The sequence below is a fragment of the Cetorhinus maximus genome, chromosome 5, assembly GCF_964194155.1.
Source record: "Cetorhinus maximus chromosome 5, sCetMax3.hap1.1, whole genome shotgun sequence".
Lineage (NCBI taxonomy): Eukaryota > Metazoa > Chordata > Chondrichthyes > Lamniformes > Cetorhinidae > Cetorhinus > Cetorhinus maximus.
The window spans coordinates 171669637-171697148 of NC_135883.1; the positions used below are offsets into that span (position 1 = coordinate 171669637).

At 41.9% G+C, this 27512-nt stretch overlaps 1 protein-coding gene across 5 annotated transcripts in view; it reads right to left on the bottom strand.

Moving 5' to 3' along the window:
* Nucleotides 1–27512, bottom strand: part of tjap1 (tight junction associated protein 1 (peripheral)) — a 305890-nt gene that overhangs the window by 261767 nt on the left and 16611 nt on the right. The window contains exons 2-3 of one of the 5 annotated variants that reach the window (XR_013576684.1): nt 22784–22924; nt 21994–22657 (exon numbers count right to left, since the gene is read on the bottom strand). The exons of 3 other annotated variants lie outside the window; for them this stretch is intronic. The gene's annotated coding sequence lies outside the window, so the exon portion shown is untranslated. Of the gene's footprint in view, nt 1–21993; nt 22658–22783; nt 22929–27512 lie in introns of those variants that run through there. One more of the 5 variants, XR_013576685.1, reaches the window with a different exon arrangement.

The following is a 27512-nucleotide window of genomic DNA, read 5'->3' on the forward strand; positions in this document are numbered from 1 at the left end:
ACCCCTGCTCTGGCCCCAAGATGGGCAGCAACATAACCAACCTTGTATTCACTGGAATTTAGAAAAGTGAGAGGGGATCTCACTGAAACATATAAATGGCTGTGGAGGCCAAGTCACTGAATATATTTAAGAAGGAAATAGATAGATTTCTAGACTCTAAAGGCATCAAGGGGTATGATGTGAGCATGGAGGTATGGCATTGAGATAAAGGATCAACCATGATCATATTGAATGGCAGAGCAGGCTAGGAGTGCCGAATGACCTAGTCCTGCTTCTATTTTCTATGTTTAAGTTAGAAATTTAATAAATTTTAAGCAAGGGACAAGGTAAAAAGGAAACAAACACAGAAAATGCTGGAAAAACTCAGCAGGTCTGACAGCATCTGTGAAGAGAGAAAAAGAGTTGACGTTACGAGTCCGTACGACCCTTCAGAATCTGAAATTTTTTTGCTGCATCCTGAGATCCACTCTCAGTGCCATGCGCTGCCATATGAACACACTCGATCTCTCCCTCCAGCAGCACCGACTCATCCTATCTCTAAGTTGGCTTCAATCCAACTAACACACACTGACTAAACCTCTATTTAAAAAAAATTCCAATAACATTATACATTAATATCTCTTCCTGACAAACCCCCTCCTATCGAAAAAATGAACTGTCATAATTCTAAAAGACAAATTCATTTTTTTAAAAATATCCCAACGCACACTGTCTCCTATACTTATTACCCTATTACATTACCAGATACATGCATTACACAACGATATATATATATATATATATATATATATATATATATATATACACACACAAGTCCTTGGTATCAACAGAAATCACTCCAGTTCAGTGTTCAGGTTTCTAAAAATACCCAATGTTCCTTTAAGCTTCAAACTCTTGATAACGCATCTGCAAACAGATTTTCTTTTCCAGCGATATGCATAATCCATAGATTAAATGGTTGTGATATTAAACTCCACCCAAAAAGCCTTGCACTTTTGTCTTGAAATTTGTGCAAAAGCTTTAAAGGATTGCAATCTGCATAAACAACAGTTTCTGATGAATTGTTTGCGACCTAAATTTCAAAACGCTGCAGTGCTAATACCAAACCCAAAGTCTATTTTTCAATCGTTGAATATCTTCTTTGTTGTACACTCAGCTTCTGTGAAAAATACGCTAGCAGTTTTTCAATTTCAGTGTCATCTTCTTGAAACAGTACAGCCCCAATGCTTATATCACATGTGTCAATGGCCAACTTGAATTGCTTGGCACATTTGGGTATTGCCAAAACTGGTGTCGTAGTTAATACAGTTTTCAAACTATCGGATGACTTCTGACACTCATGTCCATTGAAACTTCTTGTTCCTTTTTAATAGTTCAGTCAGTGGAGCAACCATTCGGCTAAAATTTGGTACCAATTTCCGGTAAAACCCACTCGTGCCCAGAAATCTCAAAACGACTTGTTTTGTTGGAGGCACTGGGAAATCCACGATAGCCTTGATTTTTGCATCTCTCGGAGCCACCTTACCATACCACCTACAATGGTATGGCCTAGATAATTTGCACTTTTGCAAATTCGCTTTTAGCCAAGTTCATCACCAAATTAGCTTCTTATAGTTGAGTAAATAATTCTTATGATGTAAATGCTCCTCTCACGTCTGAATGTAAATGATTAGATCATCAATATAAACAGCACAATTGCTTAGACTGCAGTTACTTTGTTAGTCTTTGAAATGTCACAGGTGCATTCTTCATACCAAATGGCATGATTTTAAACTGATATAGTCCACTTGGCGTTATGAAACCTGATATCTCCTTTGCTCTCCCCGACAACGGTACCTGCCAATGTCCTTTTAGCAAGTCGATCTTTGTGATAAATTTCGATTGTCTCACTTTCTCAATGCAACCTTCCAAATGTGGTATGGGATATGAATCCACTCTTGTCACCGCATTCACCTTTCAATAGTCCACACAGTCTGTGTGTTCCATCCAATTTCAGTACCAGTACAATAGGCGAACTTCAGTTACTGCAGCTAGACTCAATGATATCATTTTGAAGCATGAAATCAATTTCATTTTGTACTTGTGCTAACTTTGCCAGATTTAATCTGTAACGATGTTCCCTTATTGAAGATGAAACTTCTATACATAATGTATAGCTAAATCTGTCTTCCCCAACTTATTTCCACAAATAGGTTTGTGTGACTGCAATAGCTTTTCCAAAATTACTTTGACACTTGTTTGGAAAGTAGCGTAATATTTAATATAAATTTTCAAGCACCCCTTCATTATCCAAATTGATTAGAGGAAAATCAATTTCACAGTCCTGCACTTCTACTACCTCCTCATCATCCACCATCACCAATACCTCTTTTTGTTCCTCTTCCCTGTCAAAGTGCTTTTTAAGCATATTTACATGACACTCCCTCTGCTTCTTTCTTCTATCTAGAGTATTTATTAAGTAGTTTACTTCACTCAATTTCTTTTCAATCCTGTAAGGCCCACTAAATCTTGCATTTAATCAATCACCTAGTACTGGTAACAAAACTAGTACTTGGTCTCCAGAAACAACACTTGAGTCTTAGCTTTCTTATCTGCCTTCACTTGCTGTGATGTCTTTGAATGTTCCATAGCCAACTCTCATGCTCTGTTCAATCTTACCCTGAAATTTGTTACGTAATCCAGAAGAATAGTGAATTTTGACCCACCAATTTCTCATCAATCAATTTCAGTGGTCCCCTTACTTCATGACCAACTAGTTCAAAAGGGCTAAAACTAATCGATACATCAGGAGTATCTCTAACAGCAAATAACAAAAATGGAATTCCTGTATGCCAATTCTGTGAATAATCCTGACAGTATGCTCTTATCATATTTTTTCAAGGTTGATACCACCTTTCCAAAGCTCCTCGTGACTCCGGATGATAAACTGTTGACTTAAACTGTTTTATCCCCAAACTGTTCGTTACTTCCTTAAACAGCTTTGACTTGAAATTTGACCCCTGATCTGACTGTATTTCTTTAGGTAAACAACATCTTGAAAAAAATTTAATTAATTCCTCCACAATCTTTTTAGTTGTAATATTTCCTAAAGGTATCACTTCAGGAAACCTGCCAGACACATCCATTATTGTCAGTAAATACCGATTTCCACTTTTAGTCTTAGAAAGAGGTCCTACACAATCAATCCTGACCCTGGTAAAAAGGGTCTTCAAATGCTGGTATTGGGGTTAAAGACGCCAGCTTAATTACTGCTTGTGATTTTCCTGTTTTTTGACATGTATGACAAGTCTACAGAATTTGACTACATTCCTATGCAATCCTGACATTTAGGAATTAGGAAAACACAGGAAAAGATAGAGGTTTTTCTGTGACCATTTCATCTGTTTAACTAGCTTCTCAAATAAAGAATGCTTCAATATCTTTTTCCCCAAACTTTGAAAGAGCTTGTACACATTTAAACATCTCCCCACTAGGTTCTACTCTGGAGATAAGTCCTTCCTCACCTACTGGCATCTCTTTTTTAACTGCCAGCATTTTCAGTTGGAATTCTCTCTCTCTTTTTCTCTTTCCTCCTTCTCTATCTTCACAATTTTTCATTCCCTTTTATAAGCCACTTCTCTGTCCTTCACTTCTAATTCAAGATTTTAAAGTTCCTTTGCTTGTTCAAATTCAAGCGTCTTCATTCATAACTGAAGTCTTACTACCTCCAGCAGTGTCAAGTATCACATCCAACTGTAGATGCTGTGCTATATTTTTAATTATATCTGATTTTCTAGCCCCGCAGATAACCCCAATTTTAACTTATCTGCCAACTCTGTTAACTTACATTTGATTATTTGTGTCCTGTTAGCACAGCTGAGTATCTGAGCGTGAGTGCATGGAAGGCAAAGCTTGAATGCATGTGGCGATCCAAGGGGAACATCAGAAGGACAGTTTGAAACCCTGGAGGTGGACCCTTGCGAAAGGCATCCTAGAGAAAGCGTCGTTTGGGACAAGATTCCATAGCAAGTTCTTCAAGAACGGAGATCGGAAACCCTTGGGAGAAAGGCGGAATTCAGTGAGACCAGTTGGCTCACGGTGTGACAAGTGTCTGGGGGGAGTTGATGAGAAATCCATAGCTTCTGTTTGGAGTGGCATCTGTCCCTTGATTTCAGAGTGTGGTGTGCCTGACACCTATTGATTTACACGGACTGTGTACTTACTGTGAACATGACAGTGTAAGATAGCTTTTGTAACTTGTGTTTTCTGTACAAATCTGTATATATCCCAACGACTGGCACATCATATCAAACAGAACATCCCTTTGACTGTTCACAACAGGCAAAGTACTGACCGTACCCAACCAGCCTGTGCTTGCAAAACTCAAAACACAGTATCTGACATTAGATGTGATTCCACGATTGGACAACACTTGTTAAACAATCTTGATCGTGCTAAGAATTACACTGGCAACCAATTTACAATTGTCAGATGGGCTCGCAGCATAGCTCATTTACGCAAGCTAGAAGCCACACAGGACCCTGTCCTTTGCAAACAGAAGGAACATGTGCACACTTGCACCTTTATCATCTAAACAAAAGCTGAGGGAACAATCATTCCCCTGGTGCATTCCCTAGGGAAATGCCTTGACCAGAGTCAAGGTTTACCCGGTTTGAATTTGACCAAAGCTGGGCAGCTCACTGCTCCATGCTGCATTCTCCATAGCAACGCCTCGACCAGAGTCCACTTGCTAACCAATCAGTAAGCTCTTCTCATGCAGCATAAATTGTTGTGCCTCCATTACTGCTGGTAATTTTTTGTGAGCTATCCTGATCAGTGCAAAATGAAAAGTTTCAATAACATGGCTCTTTTTTCAGCAATTCTTTTGCTTATCTTCGAGTAATCGCGTGGGATCTTCTAGATCCATCGAAGAGGGCAGACAGGGTTTTGATTTAACATCCTAACTTAAAGATGGCAACACTATCAGTGAAACATTCCCTACGTACTAGGCCAAACTGACAGCTTAGGTTACGTCCTCAAGTCTCTGGTTCTTGAACCCATGACCTCCCTATTTGGGTGGGAATGCTCTGGCTGAGCCAAAGCTGATATCTTATTCAGGCAGAGATTAAATGAGACCATCTCAGGGCAATTGCAGTGTTAATTTCACCAAGAGACATTTTACACTTTACAATAGCCAGCCATTGAGAAATTCCATTAAAATATCAATGTCATAAGGCTGACAAGATCTAGGTTAATCTGTTCACTATATAAAACAAGCTGCAACTGAGAATACAGCATTTGTGCTTTGTGTCATAATATATACCACGTGCGTTGTATTTGAGTTCAAAATGATACAATGAGGACTTAGGAAGGCTTTACGAATTAATAGTTATAAGTATAATCCTTATCAGGTACTCAAAACCAGCTGGAAATGAACAATAACACATTCTTCAGTTAGATCATTTCCATGGGAAGCATGGCATATTCATTCAGGTTTGGCAGTGATTTTAAGATAACTGTCCATGTAACTGATTTCAAAAATAAATTCACACTCTGCCATGTCTCCTCACTAGATTTTCAAGAATCAGCTCTCTTTCAGGGATGAATAAAATAAAAAACAAAAACAAAAACAAAAAGACCTGGAAAAACTCAGCAGGTCTGGCAGCATCGGCGGAGAAGAGCACAGTTGACGTTTCAAGTCCACAGGACCCTTCATTCTGTTGAAGGGTCATGAGGACTCGAAACGTCAACTGTGCTCTTCTCCGCCGATGCTGCCAGACCTGCTGAGTTTTTCCAGGTATTTTTGTTTTTGTTTTGGATTTCCAGCATCCGCAGTTCTTTGCTTTTATGAACAATAAAATGTTGGTTTTGCCATTGTCACTCCGCAGATTCAAAACCTTGGTTAATGATGTCCCATTGATAAAAGATTCTGTGCTTTCTATTCAATGTTCTTCCACTGTGTAAAATGCAGTGTATCTCTAAGCTATTCCGATTATTGGCTCCAAAGCAAGATGGTGACATATCAGTTCCAAAGAACACACTTTGCAGTTGAATATTGTGCCAATGTGCTTCATGTGATACTCTGAAACTTTTCAAAATCTTCTCTCCAGACACAAATAATATAATTCACATTGTACTATGAGGTGAGCTACTCATTGCAGGATTCCAAGCCTCTGACCTGCCCTTGTAGCCACAGTATTTATATGGCCAGTCCTGTTTGACTTCTGGTCAACGGTGAGCCCCAGGGTGTTCATAGTGGGGGATTCAGTGAGGAGAAAGCAAGAAGAGGACCGTGGGACAGAGAGTCAGCAGCAACCAGGGGAGAGTGCAAGAGGAAGACCCCATGCCAGGCAGTCAGCAGCACCTAGAGAGCTGACCTGTGTGAGAAGGGCAGTGGGAGATTAAAAACCAGCAGTAGAGAGGGAGGCCCAGCACAGAGAGTGGACCTGCGTGAGAAGGGTAGCAGTGGCAGAGAACCCCTTCAGCCTGTTTCTACTTGTCATAGCCGAAGTGTGACGTCAAAGGAACACAGGTAGGTGATTGGTGGGTATCTCTTCCGTGTCTCTTAAATCAGGAGACGTTATCACAGCTGAAGAATACAGTTAAGAAATTCACTTTTAAAATATATAACACCCAACTTAATTAATTAATAGACAATTAAGAATAATTAATAGAATAGAGATGGCTGGGCAGGCGATGTGTTGCAGCTGGGGTATGTGAGGTCTTGTGGTGCAATCCACTGTGACCACATCTGCAGCAAGTGTTGGCTGCTCGAGGAACTTTGGTTCAGAGTTGATGAGCTGGAGTCCAAGCTGCTGACACTGCGACACATCAGGGATGGGGAGAGTTACCTGGACACTGTGTTTAAAGAGACAGCCACAACCCTTAGATTAATGACATCAAACTTGGACCATGGTCAGGGACAGGAGCGTATGACTACAAGTGAGGCAGGTATGGGGATCCAGAATTTAGCTTTGGAGGAGCCTCAGCCAGTGCTCTAGTCCAATAGCTGCGACGTTCTTGCTCCGGGAGAGGATGAGGGCACAAACTGCAGGGAGGATGAACGAACAGACCACAGCACCATGGTACAGAGCACTTTTCAAGTGGGGGGAAAAAAAGAGAAATCTAATAGTAATAGGGGATAGCATAGTGAGGGGAAAAGTTACTGCTCTCCACAGCAAGGACAGAGTCCCGAAGATTGTGTTGCTTAACCTTGCCCGGTGCCAAGGTTAAGGACATCTCTTCTGGGCTGGAGAGGAACTTGGAGTGGGAGGGGAAGGATCCAATTGTCTGGTTCACATAGGTATCAATGACATAGGTAGGACTAGGAAAGAGGTTCTGCTGAGGGACTATGAGCAGCTCACGGTTAAATTAAAACAGCACCACAAAGTAATACACTCAGGATTACTACCTGAGCCATGTGCAAATTGGTGTAGGGTAAATATGATTAGAGGGGTGAATGTGTGGTTCCTAGATTGGTGTGTGAGAAATGGGTTCTGATTCACCAGGCACTGGCACCAGTACTGGGGAAGGAGAGAGCTGTTCTGTTGGGACGGGCTTCATTTGAACCATGCTGGGGCCAGTGGCCTGGTGAATCGGATGACGAGGGTTGTAGATAAGGCTTAGTGGGGGGAGGGTTCAATGGAAGGGACGTTTAAAAAGAAAGAGAGCAGAAGTGCAGGGTAGTGAAGAGGCGAACAATGATCAAAGTGTGACAGGAAGAGGCAGAAAATATAAGAAGAGTGCAGCAGAAATTAGAACCAGAATGAGTAATGATAAAAAGTCAAAGCTTAAGACTCTGTCTAAATGCACACAGCATTTGTCACAAGATAGATGAGTTAACGACACAAATAGAAATAAATGAATATGATTTGTTAGCTATTAGAGACATGGTTGCAGGGCGACCAAGCTTGGAAACTCAATATTCAAGGGTATTCGACATTCAGGAAAAATAGGCAAAAAGGAAAAGTAGGTGAGGTAGCTTTGTTAATAAAGGATGGTATAGTGCGGTGGTGAGTAGTGATATAGGTACAATAGATCATACTGTGGAATCAGTTTGGGTGGAAATAAGGTAGAGCTAGGGGAAGAAGCCTCAGGTGGGAGTCACCTATCAGCCCCCGAAGAGTTGCCTCAATGTAGGACAAAGTATAAATCAAGAAATAATGGAGGAATGAAAGAAGGGTGCTACAATTGTCATGGGTGATTTTAATCTGCATATTGACTCCACAAATCAGATTGGCAGGGCTAACATGGAAGACAAATTTGGAGAGTGCATCAGGGATTGTTTTTGTTTTGGATTTCCAGTATCTGCAGTTTTTTGCTTTTAAATTAAAGAACAGGTCCTCAAGGGTTATAATCTCCGGATTACTACCCGAGCCACGTACAAATTGGCATAGGGACGCGAGAATAAGGGAAGTAAACACGTGGCTAAAGGAGCGCTGCGGGAAAGAGGGGTTCCATTTCGTGGGGCACTGGCATCAGTTTTCGAACAGGAGGGATCTGTACCGTTGGGACGGTCTCCACCTGAAACGATCTGGGACCAATGTTCTAGCGAAAAGGGTAAATAGGGTGGTCAACAGGACTTTAAACTAGAAAGTTGGGGGTGGGGGGGGGGCGGTAAAACTCCAAGAAGTATGACTAATGGGAAACAAAGCAGCAGGTTAGCATGTGGGGGGGTGGATTCAACTTCATGGAAAATTATGAAAAAACTGAAAGAGAGCCCAGGGGAGGCTATTAAAATCCCCAGAACACACAATAGGACAGAGTGTTTGGAAAGGGCTAGGTATCTAACTTCAAGCACATCAGATAAAGGGACGACAATGAGAAAGGGGACGGGAAATACAGGACTGAAGGTGTATCTGAATGCACGCAGTATACGAAATAAGGTAAATGAGCTTGTGGCGCAGATTGAAATTGGCAGGTATGATGTGGTGGGCATCACGGAGACATGGCTGCAAGGGGATCAGGACTGGGAACGAAATATCCAAGGATATACATCCTATCGAAAAGATAGGCAGGCTGGCAGAGGGGGTGGGGTTGCTTCGTTAGTAAGAAATTAAATTAAATCGATAGCATGAAATGACATAGGGTCAGATGATGTAGAATCTGTGTGGGTAGAGTTGAGGAACCGCAAAGGTAAAAAAACCATCATGAGAGTTATGTACAGGCCTCCGAACAGTAGTCAGGATGTGGGGCACGAGATTCATCAGGAGACAGAAAATGCATGTAAGAAAGGCAAGGTTACAGTGATGATAGGGGATTTCAACATGCAGGTAAACTGGGAAAATCAGGTTGGTATTGGATCCCAAGAAAAGGAATTTGTAGAATGTCTACGAGATGGCTTTTTGGAGCAGCTTGTGGTGGAGCCCACTAGGGAGCAAGCAATTCTAGATTTAGTGATGTGTAATGAGGCAGATTTGAGAAGGGAGCTTAAGGTGAAGGAACCCTTAGGAGGAAGTGACCATAATATGATAGAATTTACCCTGCAATTTGAGAGGAAAAAGCTGGAATCAGATGTAACGGTATTACAGTTGAACTACAGAGGCATGAGGGAGGAGCTGGCCAGGATTGACTGGGAGATGAGTCTAGCAGGAAAGACAGTGGAACAGCAATGGCTGGAGTTTCTGGGAGTAATTTGGGAGACACAGCAAAAATTCATCCCTAGGAAGAAGAAGCATACTAAAGGGAGGACGAGGCAACCATGGCTGACAAGGGAAGTCAGGGACAGCATAAAAGCTAAAGAGAAAGCATACAATGTGGCGAAGAGCAGTGGGAAACCAGGGGATTGGGAAGCCTACAAAGACCAACAGAGGATAACTAAAAAAGAAATAAGGAGGGAGAAGATTAAATATGAGGGTAAACTAGCCAGTAATATAAAAGAAGATTGCAAGAGTTTTTTTTAGATATATAAAGGGTTAGAGAGAGGCAAAAGTGGACATTGGGCCACTGGAAAATGACGCTGGAGAAGTAGTAGTGGGGAACAAAGAAATGGCGGAGGAACTGAATAGGTACTTTGCTTCAGTCTTCACAGTGGAAGACATGAGTAACATCCCCAAAGTTCAAGAGAGTCGGGGGGGGCAGAGGTGAGTATGGTGGCCATTATCAAGGAGAAGGTGCTAGGAAAACTGAAAGGTCTGAAGGTGGATAAATCACCTGGACCAGATGAATTACACCCCAGAGTTCTGAAGGAGATAGCTGAAGAGATAGTGGAGGCGTTAGTGGTGATCTTTCAGGAATAACTGGAGTCAGGGAGGTTCCCAGAGGACTGTAAAATCGCTAATGTAACCCCCCTGTTTAAGAAGGGAGTGAGGCAAAAGACGGGAAATTACAGGCCGATTAGCCTGACCTCAGTCGTTGGTAAGATTTTAGATACCATTATTAAGGATGAGATTTCAGAATACTTGGAAGTGCATGGTAAAATAGGGCAAAGTCAGCATGGTTTCATCAAGGGGAGGCCATGCCTGACAAATCTGTTAGAATTCTTTGAAGAGGTAACGAGTAGGTTAGACAAAGGAGAGCCAATGGATGTTATCTACTTGGACTTCCAGAAGGCCTTTGACAAGGTGCCGCACAGGAGGCTGCTCAGAAAGATAAGAGCCCATGGTGTTAGAGGCAAGGTACTAGCATGGATAGAAGATTGGCTGTCTGGCAGGAGGCAGAGAGTGGGGATAAGGGGGTCCTTCTCAGGATGGCGGCTGGTGACTAGTGGAGTTCCGCAGGGGTTAGTGTTGGGACCACAACTTTTCACTTTATACATTAATGATCTAGATGAAGGAACTGAGGGCATCCTGGCTAAGTTTGCAGATGATACAAAGTTAGGTGGAGGGACAGGTAGTATTGAGGAGGCGGGGAGGCTGCAGAAGGATTTGGACAGGTTAGGAGAATGGGCAAAGAAGTGGCAGATGGAATACAACGTGGGGAAGTGTGAGGTCATGCACTTTGGTAGGAAGAATAGAGGCATAGACTATTTTCTAAATAGGGAGAGAATTCAGAAATCTGGAGTGCAAAGGGACTTGGGAATCCTAGTCCAGGATTCTCTTAAGGTTAACTTGCAGGTTGAGTCGGTAATTAGGAAGGCAAATGCAATGTTGGCATTTATTTCAAGAGGACTAGAATATAAAAGCAGGGATGTGCTGCTGAGGCTTTATAAGGCTCTGGTCAGACCACATTTAAAATATTGAGAGCAATTTTGGGCCCCATATATCAGGAAGGATGTGCTGGCCCTGGAGAGGGTCCAGAGGAGGTTCACGAGAACGATCCCAGGAATGAAAGGCTTAACATATGAGGAACGTTTGAGGACTCTGGGTCTATACTCAATGGAGGTTAGAAGGATAAGGGGGGATCTGATTGAAACTTACAGAATACTGAAAGGTATGGGTAGAGTGGACGTGGGGAAGATGTTTCCATTAGTAGGAGAGACTAGGACCCGAGGGCACAGCCTCAGAGTAAAGGGAAGACCTTTTAGAACAGAGATGAGGAGAAACTTCTTTAGTGGTGAATCTATGGAATTCATTGCCACAGAAGGCTGTGGAGGCCAGGTCATTGAGTGTATTTAAGACCGAGATAGATACGTTCTTGATTGGTATGGGGATCAAAGGTTACGGGAGAAGTCGAGAGAATGGGGTTGAGAAACTTATCAGCCATGATTGAATGGCGGAGCAGACTCGATGGGCCGAATGGCCTAATTTCTGCTCCTATGTCTTATGGTCTTACTTCGTGATACAGAAAAGATCTTTCCTCCCATTAGCTCCTTGCTTATCTGATCTTTGGGATATTTATAGTATCTTCCACCGTGAATGGTGTTTTTGTGCATGAAACACAAAATGTTAGCATGCAGGTGCAGCAAGTAATTAAGACGGCAAATGGAATTTTGGCCTGTGTTGCTAGGGGGGTTTGAGTTTAAAAATACCCAAGTCTTGTTACAACTGTAAGGGGTGTTCATGAGGCCGCACCTGGAGTACTGTGTACAGTTTTGGTGCCCGTATTTAAGAAAGGATATACTGGCATTGGAGGCAGTTCAAAAGAGGCTGATTCTTGGGATGAAGGAGTTGACCTATCAAGAACAGCTAAACAGGTTAGGCTTTTATTTATCTGAGTTTAGAAGAACGAGGGGAGATCTTATTGAAACGTACAAGTTTCTGAGGGGGCTTGACAGGGTAGATGTTTCCACTCGTGGGGGAATCTCGAACTAGGAGACATAGTTACAGAATAAGGGGACACTCATTTAAATCTGAGATGCATAGGAATATCTTCTCTCAGAGGGTAGTGAATATCTGGAATTCTCTACCCCAGAGAGCTATGGAGGCTAGATCGCGAAGTATTTAAAGAGGAGGTAGATAGATTTTTAAAATATCAGGGAGATGAGGGCTATGAGGAGCTGGCACGAAGGAGAAGTTGAAGCCTGGGGCAGATCAGCCATGATCTTATTGAATGGCAGGGCAGTCTTGAGGGGCCGAATGACCTACTCCTGCTTCTATTTCTTATGTTCTTATTGAATGTCATGGGGCAATGGTTAGATTCTCTATTGTTGGAGATGGTCATTGCCTGGCATTTGTGTGGCACGAATGTTACTTGCACTTGTCTGCCCAAGCCTGGATATTGTCCAGGTCTTGCTGCATTTGGACATGGACTCCTTCAATATGAGTTGTCACGAATGGTGAACTTCTGACCTTATGATGGAAGGAAGGTCATTGATGAAGCAGCTGAAGATGGTTGGGCTGAGGACACCACCCTGAGGAACTCCTGCAGCGATGTCCTGGAGCTGAGATGACTGACCTCCAACAATCACAACCATCTTCCTTTGTGCTAGGTATGACTCCAACCGGTGGATAGTTCCCCCACCCCCCGCCGCCCTGATTCCTATTGACTCCAGTTTTGCTAGGGGTCCTTGATGCCACACCCAGTCAAATGCTGTCTTGATGTCAAGGGCAGTCGCTCTCACCTCATCTTTGGATTTCAGCTATTTTGTCCATGTTTGAACCAAGGCTGTAATGAAGTCAGGAGCTGAGTGGCCCTGGCAGAACTCACACTAAGCATCAGTGAGCAGGTTATTTCTAAGCAAGTACCACTTGATAGCACTGTTGGTTAAGTCTTCCATCAGTTTACTGATGATCGAGAGTTATTCTAGACCGAACGTCAGACAAGCAGTCTCATGACCTAGAGGTAACAGAAAGGTCAAAAAAGATAGTGAAGAGGAGCTGAATGGCAATGAGAAATATCAGGTTATAAGGTCCACAGAAAAGATAGGAAGAATTGTAGAAGCAAGAGGAGTAGTCTTAGAGGTGAAGGATGAAATCCGTTCAATGGAGATGAGATATAAGTGCTAAGCAGGTAAACTTTAAGGGTCGAATCAAGAAATAGAAAAGGATTTAAGATTGTACTGGAAGTTGCGTATAAGTCCCCAGTCGTAGCTGTGAAGTGGTAGATTGTATAAATGCTGAGATTAGACAAGCATGTCGCAAAGTCACAGTTGTTTAAATGGGAGATTTTAATTTTCAAAGAGGTTGGGATAAACAGACTACATCAGAAAGGAAGTGAATTTCTTGAGTGTTTCTGGGATAGTTTTTGGTAAAAATGCCCTATAACCAACAAGTGGGAAAGCCATATTAGATTTATTACTGAGCAGATTTAGCCATCAGCCTAATGATGCATAAACATTTATCTAATAACGATCATAATATGACTAAATCCAATGGAGTGTTTGAAACGGAGAAATGTGAAACAGCCATTAAGATTCGAGATTTAGGTAAGGCTGACTTCAATGTAATGTGACAGGGACTCACGACAGTAAATTGGGAAGTTACAGGCAGCAAATCAGTGGAAGGTGTTCAATAAAGAATGCAACATGATGCAGAACCAATTTATACCCCTAAAGGTCAAGAGCTCTACTTGCCAAAAAAAAAGCCATGGACAACTTAAGAGGTAAGAGACAACATAAAACTAAAAGAAAAAGCACGCAAAAAAAGCACTGAACCTGGCAAGCAGGAGAAGTACAAAGAACAGGAAAGAGTGGCAAAATATACGAACATACGATTTAGGAGTAGGTCCCATGAGCCTGCTCTGCCATTCAATGAGATCATGGCTGATCCGACTGTGGCCTCAACTTCACCTTCCTGTTCACCTCCAATATTCTTTGACTCCCATATCAATGAAGAATCTATCTAATTCAGCCTTAAAAATATTCCCTGTCCACTGTCATCAATATCCTTGTGGAACCTAACAGCATGCTAAGAAGGGGCCTATAAACAACCCCCATAAGTGACTTTCTACCTTTACTATTTCTCATCTCCACCCAAACTGATTCTACACGTTCATCTTTAAAACTAAGGTCATCTCTCTCTACGGTACTGTCATCCTTAATTAGCAGAGATACCCCTCCACCTTTTCAGAGCTTCCTGTCCTTCTGAAATGTCATGGACCCTTGAATTTTCGAGTCCCAGACTTTGTCATCCTGCAGCCTTATCTCTGAAATGGCTATCAGGCTATTCTATTTGGGCTGTCAATTCACCTGTTTTTTCAACGAATGCTACGTGCATTCAGATAGAGCCTTTAACTCTTTTTACCATTTTTGCAGTCTCTGGCCTTATCTGCCAGCACAATCTTAAGTCAGGGTCTGATTATCACCTCTCTTATTGCCACATTGATCCTTTGCTTGGTCTTCCCTCTTTAATTGATTACATCTTCCCACACTTGATCCCTTGCCCCCACTATTTAGTTTAAAGCCCTCTTGACCGCCAGAGTTATACAACTTGCCGGAACACTGGTCCCAGCAGGAATCAGGTGAAGTCCATCCTAACAGTACAGCTCTTACTTTCCCAAGTAGTGGTGCCAGTGCCCCATGAATCGAAACTTACTTCTCCCACACTAATCTTTGAGCCACGCATTAACTCTCTAATCTTATCTACTCTGCCAATTTGCTCGTTGCTCAGGTGATAATCTGGGGATTATTAGCTTTGAGGTTTGTCATGATCCCAAGCTGAGGTTACCCCTGGACAAGCCTGATCCCAGAGTGGAACCCAGCTTGATGGATCCTAACTTTTAATTAGTTTGTTTAGATACGTAGAGAGGGGCTACTGAACACAGTCACATAAGTCAGCTGATGAACTTTTAACAAAGGAATAAAACATTTATTCAATAAGAAAAGATTAACTATATTACAATACTCCGTCATCCACAACTATACCTTTACATACATATACAGATTTGCACAGGTAACACAAGTTACAAAAGCTATCTTATACTCTAATATCCATAGTAAGTAACAGTACCAATAGGCACCCTGTGGTGAGAACACCACATTCTGAAACCAAGTGACGGATGCCACCTCAACCAGATGCTATGGGTCTCCCCGCTGCTGCTTGTCACACTGTGAGCCAACCAGCCTCACTGCACTCTGTCTTTCACACAAGGGTTTCCAATCTCCACTCTCCAAGACCTCACCTTGAAATCTTCTCCCAAATTGACGCTTTCTCTCAGGTGCCTTCTGCAAGGGTTCTAGTCTCTTCCACAAAGGGTTTGGAGCTCTCCTTCCGATGTTCCTCTTCCCTGGGTCGCGGCATACAATCAAGCGGTCTTCCTTGCACTCTCTCACAGACTCAGCCGTTAACAGTACCACTGCTTCACACGCCCATAGTAAAGAGTTACAGACCTTCAGCCGTCTCTTCGGACCTTCTCGCTTTAAATCTGCTTTCTGCAGCTTTTGTCTCTTTAAATCAGAAGCTTGGAGCCTTTCTCCCTACCCCTCACTCAACTTCATTAAAAGGGCCTTTTTCAGGTTCCTGTCCTTCCTTTGACTAGAAGGTCTGATTGGGACTTTCCCAAGTTTCTCACTCCTTTGGCCTTGTGACCTTTTGGAAAATCTGAAGCTCCTTCTCCTGGTGTCCAGTCTCTATGGAGTCGTGGCTTCAAACTGCTTAAAACTGCTGTTTCTTTAGTTTTTCTGTGTGTGTCTGTCTGTGGGAAGGACCTGCCTCTCTGGGCCCGTTGCTAGGCAACAGCCCAATTCTTCCACCTTAGCTGCAACAGTTGTAAAAATCCTCATTAGAAATTCAGGCACCTTTTTGAAGTGAAACTAAAACTCAATTTGACCTTTCTTAACAAGACAGATGCAGAAATACAAATCAAACTTAAACTTTAAAGCTGAAACTCATTCCTAGCACCCACAAACAGAAATATAACTTACTTAAACTATCTCTATTTCCTCACATGTTCTGCTTTTTAGTTTAGGCTCTAGCTGCTCATACTCCCAAAGCAGAACCTCTTAGCTAGTCCTAAGTCTATGGTACATGTGTGGACATCCAGCACTTGATCCTACCCATCCAACTGCAAATTCTTTCGAGCCCAGAGCAGACATCCTGGAACCTGACACCAGGCAGCCAACAGAGCTTTCTGACTCTCAGTCTCGGCTGCAGAGAACTAACCCCTGACTATACTGTCCCCGAGCACCACTACATTTCAATTAGCTTCACCAAACGTGAATGGCTTCCTGTACCATGGTGCCATGGTCAATTAGCTGATCCACCCTGCAGCCCCCACTTTCACATAAGCAGATTGAAAGCCCTTGAACCTACATACAAACATAGAATTAGGAGCAGGAATAGGCCATTCAGCCCCTCAAGCCTGTTTCACCATTCAATAAAATGATGGCTGATTTGATTGTGACCTCAACTCCATATTCCCCCCACCCCCAATAACCTTCCACTCCTTCGTTAGTCAAGAATCTATCTACCTCTGCCTTAAAATATTCATTGCTCCCACATCCACCGGTCTCTGGAGAAGAAAGTTCCAAAGATTCATGACCCTCAGAAGAAATTTCTTCTCATCTGTCTTAAATGGGAGACCCCTTATTTTTAAACTGTGACCCTAGTTCTAGTCTCTTCCACAAAGGGGAACATCCTGGGGGTTACTATTGACCAGAAACTGGACTAGCCATATAAATACTGTGGCGAAAAGAGAGGGTCAGAGGCTAGGAATCCTGCGATGAGTAACGCCTCCTGAATCACCAAAGCCTGTCCACCATCTACAAGATACAAGTCAGGAGTGTGATGGAATGCTTTCCACTTGCCTGGATGAGTGCAGCTCCCACAACACTCAAGAAGCTTGACACCATCCAGGACAAAGCAGCCCGTTTGATTGGTACTCCACCCGCAAACATTCACTCCCTCCACCTCCAACACACAGTGGCAGCAGTGTGTACCATCTACAAGATACACTGCAGAAACTTACCAAGGCTCTTTAGGCAGCACCTTCCAAACCCAAGACTTCTACCATTTGGAAGAATAAGGGCAGCAGACACATGGGAACATGGCCATATGGAAGTTCCTCTCCAAGCCACTCACCATCCTAACTTGGAAATGTATCGCTGTTCCTTCACTGTTGCTGGGTCAAAATCCTGGAACTCCCTCCCTAAAAGCACTGGGTGTACCTACACCACATGGGCTGCAGCGGTTCAAGACAACAGCTCACCAGCACCTTCTCAAGGGCAAATGGGGATGGGTAATAAATGCTGGCCTAGCCAGAGCCGCCCACATCCCACGAATACATTTTTTTTTAAAATCCTTTCAGCATCCACCCGGTCAAGTCTCCTCAGGATCTTATATGTTTCAATGAGATCACATCTCAATCTCTAAACTCCAATTCATACAGGCCCAGCCTGTCCAATCTTTCCTTATAAGATAACCCCTCATCCCAGGTACCAGTCAAGTGAACCTTCTCTGAACTGCATCTAATGCATTTATATCCTTCCTTAAATAAGGAGACCAAAACTGTACACTGTATTTCAGATATGGTCTCACCAACACCCTGTGCAACTGCAGCAAAACACTCCTACTTCTATATGCCATTCCCCTTCAATAAACAACAACATTGCATTTGCCTTCCTAATCACTTGCTGTACCTGTACACTAACTTTTCCTGATTCATGTACCAGGGCTCCCAGATCCCTCTGTACATCAGAGTTCTGCAGTCTCTCCCATTTAAATAATATGCTGCTTTTTTAATTCTTCCTGCCAAAATGCTTAAGTTGACATTTTCCCACATTATATTCCATCTGCCAAATTTTTGTGCACTCACTTAACCTAAGTCTCTTTGCAGACTCCTACGTATTCTTCACAACTTACTTTCCTGCCTATCATTATGTGATCAGCAAATTTAGCACCCATACATTCGATGCCTTCATCCAAGTCATTAACATAAATTGTAATCAGCTGAGACCCCAGCGCTGATCCCTGTGAGACTCCACTCATGACATCTTGTCAATCCAAAATAGAGCCATTTATCCTGACTCTCAGCTTCCTGTTAGCTAACTAAACCTCTATCCATGCCAATATGTTCGCCCCAAAACCATGAACTCTTATTTTGCAGTGCAGCCGGCAGACCTGGGAGCGACCAGGAAACAGGCTGCCACCTGTGATCGGCCCCAGTCCGCGATTTCACGCTAGCTGGCCAATTAACAGCCACCAGCGTGAAGCACCTGCTGATATGATCAGCGCTGCCTTGGTTGGGGGCGGGAGGAGGGCAGGCACTGAAGTCAGTGCAGGCACTGGGGAGGCTCACTGAAAGCTCCCTGAAGACAGAGAGTGCCTCAGGGAGCTGAAGACTTCAAAAGTATCAAATAAAGATTTTTAAATCTGGAAAAAAATGTCCACACAACACAAGCAGTCACCTGAGCATAGATTTTATTAAAATTCTATGCATAGATTTTTTTAAATTTAACAATGGAAACCTCATCCCACCCTTGGATGAGGTTTCCTGAAAAATGCAAAGTCCACCTGGCCAATTCGCCCGCCCACTAAATGTAACGTTGGAATGGGCAGTGAAAAATCATAGTTAATTGCACCATTAATGGGCTTAATAGCACTAACTGTGGGTGGACGCACTGCCGACTCTTGCAGCACCCGCCGACTGAAATACCTCGCGAATGCGCGATGACATTGGGACGCTGGCCCGACATTATCATGCACTATTTCATGCACAAGCGTGTCCGGTGCGCACCCGCATGCCGAGCAAAAAATTCTGCCCTAAATATATTTTCTCCCTTTTGAATCTTTAAATCCATTGCTTCAAACTTTCTTTGAAACTCAAACACCTCCAAATCTAAGATCTTTCATGTTTCCATCTTGTCATTGCTTTTGGGTCAATAAAACGTGATATCCCCACCACTTGTTTACACATGAACTCCTGCTAGATGCAACCATTTTCCTTGTCACTTTCTAACACCCCTTTAAATTTCAAACAACCTCTCAACTTATCTACAAATGCAAACGTTAGCTCGTCCATTTCAAAATGCCTTCTTTTACACCCTTTTATGATTTAAACCTTGCAGTCTGACTGTCTTCAGTTTAAAATCACACACACACACACACACATACACACACACACACACACACACACACACACACACACACACACCACCCCCACCACCCCAGAAGCCTGCTTTAAAGTATCCCACCGTAAATTTTCTTTTACACCTATCCTAAGGGGTGTGACTGCCTCCTGGTACAAAGTGCCCAGGTAACTTTCCCCCTCCCTGATGTGTTGCAGTGTCTGCAGCTCAGCCTCCAGCTCAATGACTGAAACGAAGCTCCTCAAGCCACAGAAACAAACAGATGTTTGCACCCTGGATCACACCAGCATTCAGGAGCTTCCATATTCTACAGCCACAACACATCACCTGCCCTGCCATCTTTATTGCGTGAATTCATTCTTTTTCTTAATTTATAATAAATACTGCTACTCCAAAAAACCTTTGCTGCCTGTAAACTTTACCGTAAAGAATAAAACCTTACAATTACTAATAAATTATGAGTTTTGAAGGTAAACAAATAGTATGAGTTACATAAACAGTATGAAAAGAAACTTGCAAGACATATCACAATCAATACACAGAATGTTGACAATTCCATTAGGAAAAGTCAGAAGTAATCTGGGCCCCTTAACAACTGATAGTGATGCCATTGTCAGTGAAATTAAGGAAATTGCAGACATGTTGTAAAGTTACTTGTAGCCGTAGTGACAGTAGAGGAAGAGGTTAGAATACCAGGCATCCCAAGAAAATTAGTATTGAATCAGGGTCAGGAACTCAGCAAAATTAAAAATAAGAGAAATGAAGAAGTTAATGACACTAAAGATGACAAATCTTCAGAACCAAATGGTTTCTACTTCAGGGTTTTAAAGGAAGTAGATGAAACATTGCAAATGCCCAAACTATAATCTTCCAAAGCTCACTCAATTTGGAAAATTGTGCACATCACTGTTATTTAAGAAAGATGAGAGAGAAACCAGGTAACTATAGACCAATTAGCCTAAAACCTGTTGTCGGGAAATGACTAAAGTCTATAATTAAGGAGAGAATATCTTGAAAATTTTCAGCCGATCAGAGAGAACCAGCATGGATCTGCAAACACGTCAGGCCTGACAAATTTGATTACCTTTTCAAAAAGTTCAAAGTAATGCACAAGGAAATGTCTATGGATGTTCTTCATATTGTATTGCAGAATACGTTTGATAATTGTTCCTAAGAGACTGTTAGCCACAGTTGAAACACATGGAATTGAAAAAAGGGAATAAAACAATGAATAAATGAATAAAAATGAAAATAAGCGGATAAAAAAAAATTTTTTAATTAAAAAGGGAATGTAGAGGAGAGTGTTCATGGTGAGTTCTGCTTTTAACACAATCTACTTTCTTACCTTTATGCCACTATCAGCACCTCCTTTAGCCCTTACCACTACCATTAACACTCCCTTTGCCTTTTTGTCCATGACATCTTCACCCCTTTTTTTAATCCCTTTATCCATCCTTTTTTCCCCAACCACCAACCCCTCCCCAAAGGGGACATGTTGTTACTTGTTCCATGTTGTTATTCCACAGAGTGCTTAGCCTTGTTCTGCTATTAACACATTCTGCTTTCTTACCTTTATGCCACTATCAGCACCTCCTTTCGCCCTTACCACTACCATTAACACACCCTTTGCCTTTTTATCCATGACATCTTTGTCAATCTCTCCTTCGCCCCACCTATTGCTAGTCTTCTATCCAGCTTCACCTGCTCCACCCCATCTTAAACAGTATAAATTTCATCATACTCATACTTCTCTTTAGCTCTGAAGTCATACAGACCCGAAACTTTAACTCTGTTTCTCTCTCCACAGATGCCGTCAGACCTAAGTTTTTCCAGCATTTTCTGTTTTTATTTCAGATTTCCAGCATCCACAGTATTTTGCTTTTAACTCCATCAAATTCCTGACTTGTGCCTTGTAGATGGTGGACAGGCTTTCAGGGATCAGGAGGTATACAAAGTCAACTAGACATCATCTCATCCTTTACGCTGCCATAAACCAATCAAGGAACTGAAATGATAGATCATGAAATCCACACTGAATGCTTGCAGCTAAATTCCTCAAATTGGACTGAACTGCTTCATGTTGTGCATTTAAACTACAATGCCAGGTGGAAAAAGGAAAGGAATTGCAGGAAAGCAAGGAAGTTTGGAGGGGGGGGGGGTCGCGAGACGGCAGGGGGAAGCTTACTCAACCCTCCAGAAAAATAAATTAGATCAGAAATGAAATAATGGGGTGGGTTGTAAAATCATTCCATAGATATTAAATCACTCGAGGCAATGTATTGCACAGCAGCCAAGAGGATACCAAGTCATTTTTGAATGGTGAAATAAAGCATTTTTCCATTAATCATTTTGCCAGTTTCCTTATCATAGAATCATGGAAATTTACAGCATGGAAGGGGGCCATTTGCCTACTGTGTCCGCATCGGCCTAATCCCATGTTCTAGCTCTTGGTCTGTAGCCTTGTAGGTTACAGCATTCAAGTGCACACCCAAGTGCTTTTTAACTGTGTTACAACAAAGTTAGGAGGGGTGAACTGACTCCTCTCTTTGTGCCACTCCTGGGTTGGTTATAACATAGTTTGAATTTAAAAAACAGGTGATATTGCCAATTCTATATATATGCTTAACTGTGCTTAGCTCGGTGTAAGAAATAAGCCAGCCAGGTTCCTTAAGTTAACAAGAGTGTTTTATTGCTAAAACTCATTCAAGCAAAGATGCAGAAATTAACAAAACGTTTAAAATGTACAAATACATCCAACTTCCCAGGATTGAAAAAAATCTCACACAAAAAATATAAAAAAAGAAAAACATGCACACCCATTCACTATTAAGTCTGATACAGCTATGCTCTTTCGCAAACTTATTACCCAGGTAATTCTGACTGGAGTTAAATTCAAGACAAAGCATCAACTATCACATTCTTTTTCCCTGCAATGTGGGTGATCTTTAAGTGTTGTAGCTGCCTTAGTAAACTCCACCGAAATAACCTGGCATTCTGAGTTTTGAATTTTTCCACAAAGATAATGGGGTTGTGGTCTGTATATACTAAGGTCTCCCTGTAGCCGTGGCAGACATATACTTCAAAGTAAGAGCCAGTAATAGTCCCAGGTTCCATATCCACAGTGGAGTATATCTTTTGGTGTTGATGTAGCTTTTTGGAAAAGTACCCCACAGGTCTCTCTATGCCCGACCCAACTTCTTGGAGCAGGATGGCACCTACCCACAGATCACTAGCATCAATATCTACCTTGAAGGCTTTATTTAAGTTTGCAGCAGCCGGCACCGGTTTGTTGATTAAGATGACTTTCAGTCTCCCAAAAACCAGGTCTGGTAGCATCTGTGGAGAGAGAAACAGATTTCAAGTTTTGAGTCCAATATGAGTCTTCTTCCAGAACTCTGATCATGTCTCTGCTTACTGTGTCAGGTAGTCAGACATTGCAAAACCTCAACCATAGCAACTGACCTTCAGAATTTCCTCAATTTCTGTGAAGTGTGGCCTGATTCCAGTTCAGTGTCTCCCCTAGTCCTCAAAGATGGTCATCAGTAACACATTGTATGAAGACCTAGAAGCACCAACATGCTGAACCTTCATTTCACTTCATGCCTTTCTGAATCAAGAGAGAAAATCTGCTGGGTAGTCAGTATTAATAACTATTAAGCAGCCAGCCAGGTGGGAAGGCTCATAAACTAGATGCTACGCGCTTGAGAAATACTTGGCATGTATTAATGCTTTTAGACATACACAGCAGTGTTTCAGCATATTAACAGTGCATTATCAAAGCCAATAACACTTACAGTTCATTAACACCTATAGTGTTAAACAGAAAACTTGTTTACAATCTATTAAGACAAGCACATTTTCACCAAATCAAACCATATTTCTCAGATAATAAAAATTAATTGTACTGTAATAAAATGCTAGATTATATAGCAATGGTACAATTTGTATGAATAAATCCATATAAAAAACCTAAGCTAAAGACCAGCTTAAGGTCTCTTGTGCTGACTGTTCTGTCAACTACTGAGTTGGAACATTAAATGAGATATTTAATATTTTATTGAGGAGCAGCCAGAAACAATGTCCATTTTCAGAATGGATTCAGAATTTTCAGAAAGGATTGCTGCACTTTTATATATGACACAGTGTTCTTCTGTGCTGTGGCCATTCTATGATTCTATATCATTCAATGCAGCACTTTTAGTGGTTATAAACTCTTGTTGGAAGTACAAGTACAAGCAACATTGAGGATTGGTAGTTTTATAAAGCTGAGGAATATTTATCAGTATAAATTATACCAGAATAAATTACAGTTGGTTCCTTGAGTTCCTGAAAGTCTGTCAATTCCACCATCCTTCTCAATTTGAGAAATCCACCAGTCTATCCTCAAGTTTGTTTAGACACAGCACTACATTAGTGACCATATAATGGATGCGTGGCCCAAGATGGATTGGAAGAGAGCTGGAGTGGATTGAGAACTAAATAAATTTGAAATATATTTATAGAAAGGTGGAAACAGGTAACGTGCAGTGTGAGTAAAGGCAGACGAGACACAAGCTGGAGAAAATTTTTGTAAAATTGAAATTTATTTCTGCAGTTATCCTTACTTTCTATTTGAACGGTTAAATTATTTTTTGTCTTCTATCTGGTGTGCATATGCCATGTACTATCCCTGATTGAGGTGGACGGTCACAGATGAACATGCTCCAAGAGTTTGCCAGTGTCAATGTATGCTGGGAAAAAAAGATGTTATACCAATAAGGCATGAAAAGAAATCCAAAACTGTATTGATCAAAACATTATTCTTTTTGCTATTTTTAAAATGGACTTTCTGCTGAACCAAAAAAGATGGCTGCTATAAGTAACATGACCACAGGATTGGCTCTTTGTCTTGGAAGCTACCAACAGGAGATCCAAGAACAAAATAATCCTCCTCTCATCATTTTGGAATCTCACACCCAAATAGAAGGATATTAAAATAATGAAACCAAAGGACTCGCAGCTCGAAACTCATTATGCCTGCAGAGTTGTCAATAGACCCATCTCACACCGAAGACTGTCCAGGTCCATTTCAAAAGGGGACCATTGAGGCGACAATAGACATCACTTGCATCTTGATAAGCAGAGTCAGAGAGTCTGCCTAGCCAATGGCTTCCAGAACCTCAATATGGATGGTAACTGTCAAAAGTTAATATCAGTCCTGAAATCAAAGCCAGTTCCAAACACTAGATAAACATGCCTTTTGAAATCTTTGTGGAAAAAGGTCACATGACTTGAATGGCCATTTTAAAATCTCTATATTCCTTTAGGGAACTAACAAACTACCAGTCTGCTGTTTAACATCCAACCAGTGAACACCGAGAAGCAGGACTCCAGGCTGGGCAGCTTGCTCCTTGAAGCCTGTCTCTGCTGGAAGATTTCCTACCATCACATGCAGAACTGACCCAGTTTTCGTGTACCTACTTCATCTTGCGGTATCAGCACTAACTATAAAGAGAACTCTACGACTCTGGTCTTCAGCCAGCTGAACTCGAATTCCTACATGAAAGCACTCCTCAATGGACTAACTCTGGACTCTGACAATCATGTGAACTAATATTCATTTCTGTGGTTCTTTTACTGTTACTATCCAGAGTTGTAAAACTTCCATTCTATTCTTCCTTACTCTGTATGTATGTTGTGATGACTTGAAAGTGAATTCCTCTCGCAGTAACTGAATATTTTCAATCTGATAATCAACAATTCTTTATAGTAACTAAGAACCAACAGATAATTGTAAAGGGAGCAAACAGAGGTTAAGGTGACACCTGTGAGAAATATAAGCAAAAGGGGACAAATGAGAACTTTTAAAAAGGGGAACAAAGGAGCAAAGAATTCGCACTTTCAATTACTCTTGGTCAATCCGGGCGAGCCCCCAAATAATTGTTATGGCCAGGTTAGGAGGGGTGAGCTAACTTCTCTCCTAGTCCCACTCCTGAGTTGGTTATAACAGAATCTGATTTTTTTTTAAATCTGATGTTGCCAAATCAATGTGTACTGAAATGGTGTATAGCTGGGTGTAAGAATTAAGTCAGCCAAGTTCCTTGAGTTAACAAGTGAATTAGTTTTAGTAATAAAACTCACTTAACACAAATTATTTACAAAAATGGTTTAAAATGTAGGAATGTGTCCAGCTTCCCACTAATGCAGCACACACACACAGAAATAAAACTTCATGGAGTATCAGATGTTAAAACTTGACTAATTAAAAAAAAAAGTTGATGTCAGAAAAGTTATTCATGGATTGTCCGAATCCTCGTTCACAGCAACAGAGCCACTTTCCAGTGGCTGCTGGTACTTTAGTTTCTCACTGCAACAGTTGCTCTGCAGTTGTTGCTGGTGATTCTCTTTTCTCTTGAAGACAGTGGTGTTGAGGTGGAATCCTCCTTTAAGAACGTTTTCAGCAACGAGGTCTTCTGGTGGATTTTCAAAGCACAAACAAGGCTCAGCTTTGATGACAAAAGTTTCAGAGAGAGGTGTTGGGGGTGGGGGGGGGGGGGCGGGGTGTGGTGCGCAGGTAAGGCTGTTGTCCTACTGCCCCTGTGGCAGTCTCTGTTAGTTCAAATCCAGTAGTTTCAATCTGGGGCTCATCTTAGTCATTGTCTCAGAGCTCTGTGGACTCAATGTCCCCATGAAGCGACTTGTGGCCTTCACAATTGCACCTTAGTAGCTGCTGTAAGCCAGCAACCTTTCTTTAGCATAAACTGTTCTTTTTTTCAAAAGTTCAAAATATATATATCCAGCACATAACATGAATTAATATTCTACATAGCACATCTTCATAACAGTACCTTCAAGATCTTATTTCTTTAACTTCCTTCCTAGCTCCTGAAGATCTGACCATATGTTGGTACCAAAATGTACTACAAGTTCTAGCTCATTCACTTGCCCCTGCAGAATATTCTGCACCCTTTCCATGATGTGTTTTACCCTGACACCAGGTAGACAACAAAATGCAGGAATGACAATGTGGCTATCCCTCTAACGGGGTTGTAACAGTTAGTTGGGGGTTCGCCCGAATTGAACCAACAGGCGAACGAGAGCAATTGGAAGTGGAAACTCTTTGCTCCCTTCTGTTCCCCTTCATAAGTTCTCGTTTACCCCCTTTTGCTTCTATTTTGCACAGGTATCACCTTATCTGTTTGCTCCCTACAATTATCCTTTAGTTTTTAGTTACTTTAAAGAATTGTCTATTATCCGGTTGAAAATATTCAGTTATTGTGAAAGGATTCATTTTCAAGTCATCATACTGTGCAAGAACACAAAAGATAGGAACATAAGATCATATGTTGAGCCTGCTCCACCATTCAATATCATGTGTTCCAGACAGGAGAGAGACAAGCAAGCTGTACTTATTTCCTCTCGCCCCCTGCGCATAAGTAGAAGATGTTTTGAATTATTTTTAAAGTGTGCAGTGGCATTTTTTCCCCAACTCTGTTTGAGAAATCCAATTTACTAATGACCTGCATCAAACATGCGTTATGACAGACACAGAATGTTAGTTTATTTTATATTTGAAGCCTGGGGGAGCAATGTTCACGACTTTCCACTCCACTCCACACACCCAAACACAGTAAGGGTGGGTGGGGGGGCTGGGTTGCAGAAATCGAAAAAGGAGTTTTACAAGTATGGACAGTGACAGTACAAGAACCACAGAAATGAATATTAGTTCACATGATTTCCAGAGTCAGAGTCCAATGAGGAATTCTTTCATGAAAGAGTTTGAGTTCAGCTGGCTGAAGTCTGGAGTTGTAGGGTTCGCTTTGCAGTTGGTGCTGATAGTGCAAGATGAAGTAGGTACACAGTGACTGACTCAGTTCTACAGGCGATGGGGGGAAATCTTCCAGTAGGGACAGGGTTGAGGAACAGGCTGTTATTCTGCCTGGAGGGCTGCTTTATGGTGGTTCACCAATTGGATGTTAAACAGCAGAATGCTTGTAAGGTGAAAGGTGTAAAACTGTCCAAAAGACCAGAGGCTTGGGTCAGGTGACATGATCCATTAACGGTTAATTGCAGTTTATCAGTTTGTGCGCTTCAAGCCAGAATTCCATTGTACCTCCTTGGGAGGAAGACAAGTGTTATTAGAATAGCTCCAGATATAATGAGTTTTGATCTCTCTCCTTTGTGATAGTTCCAGTTGGGGGAGCCAGTTCGC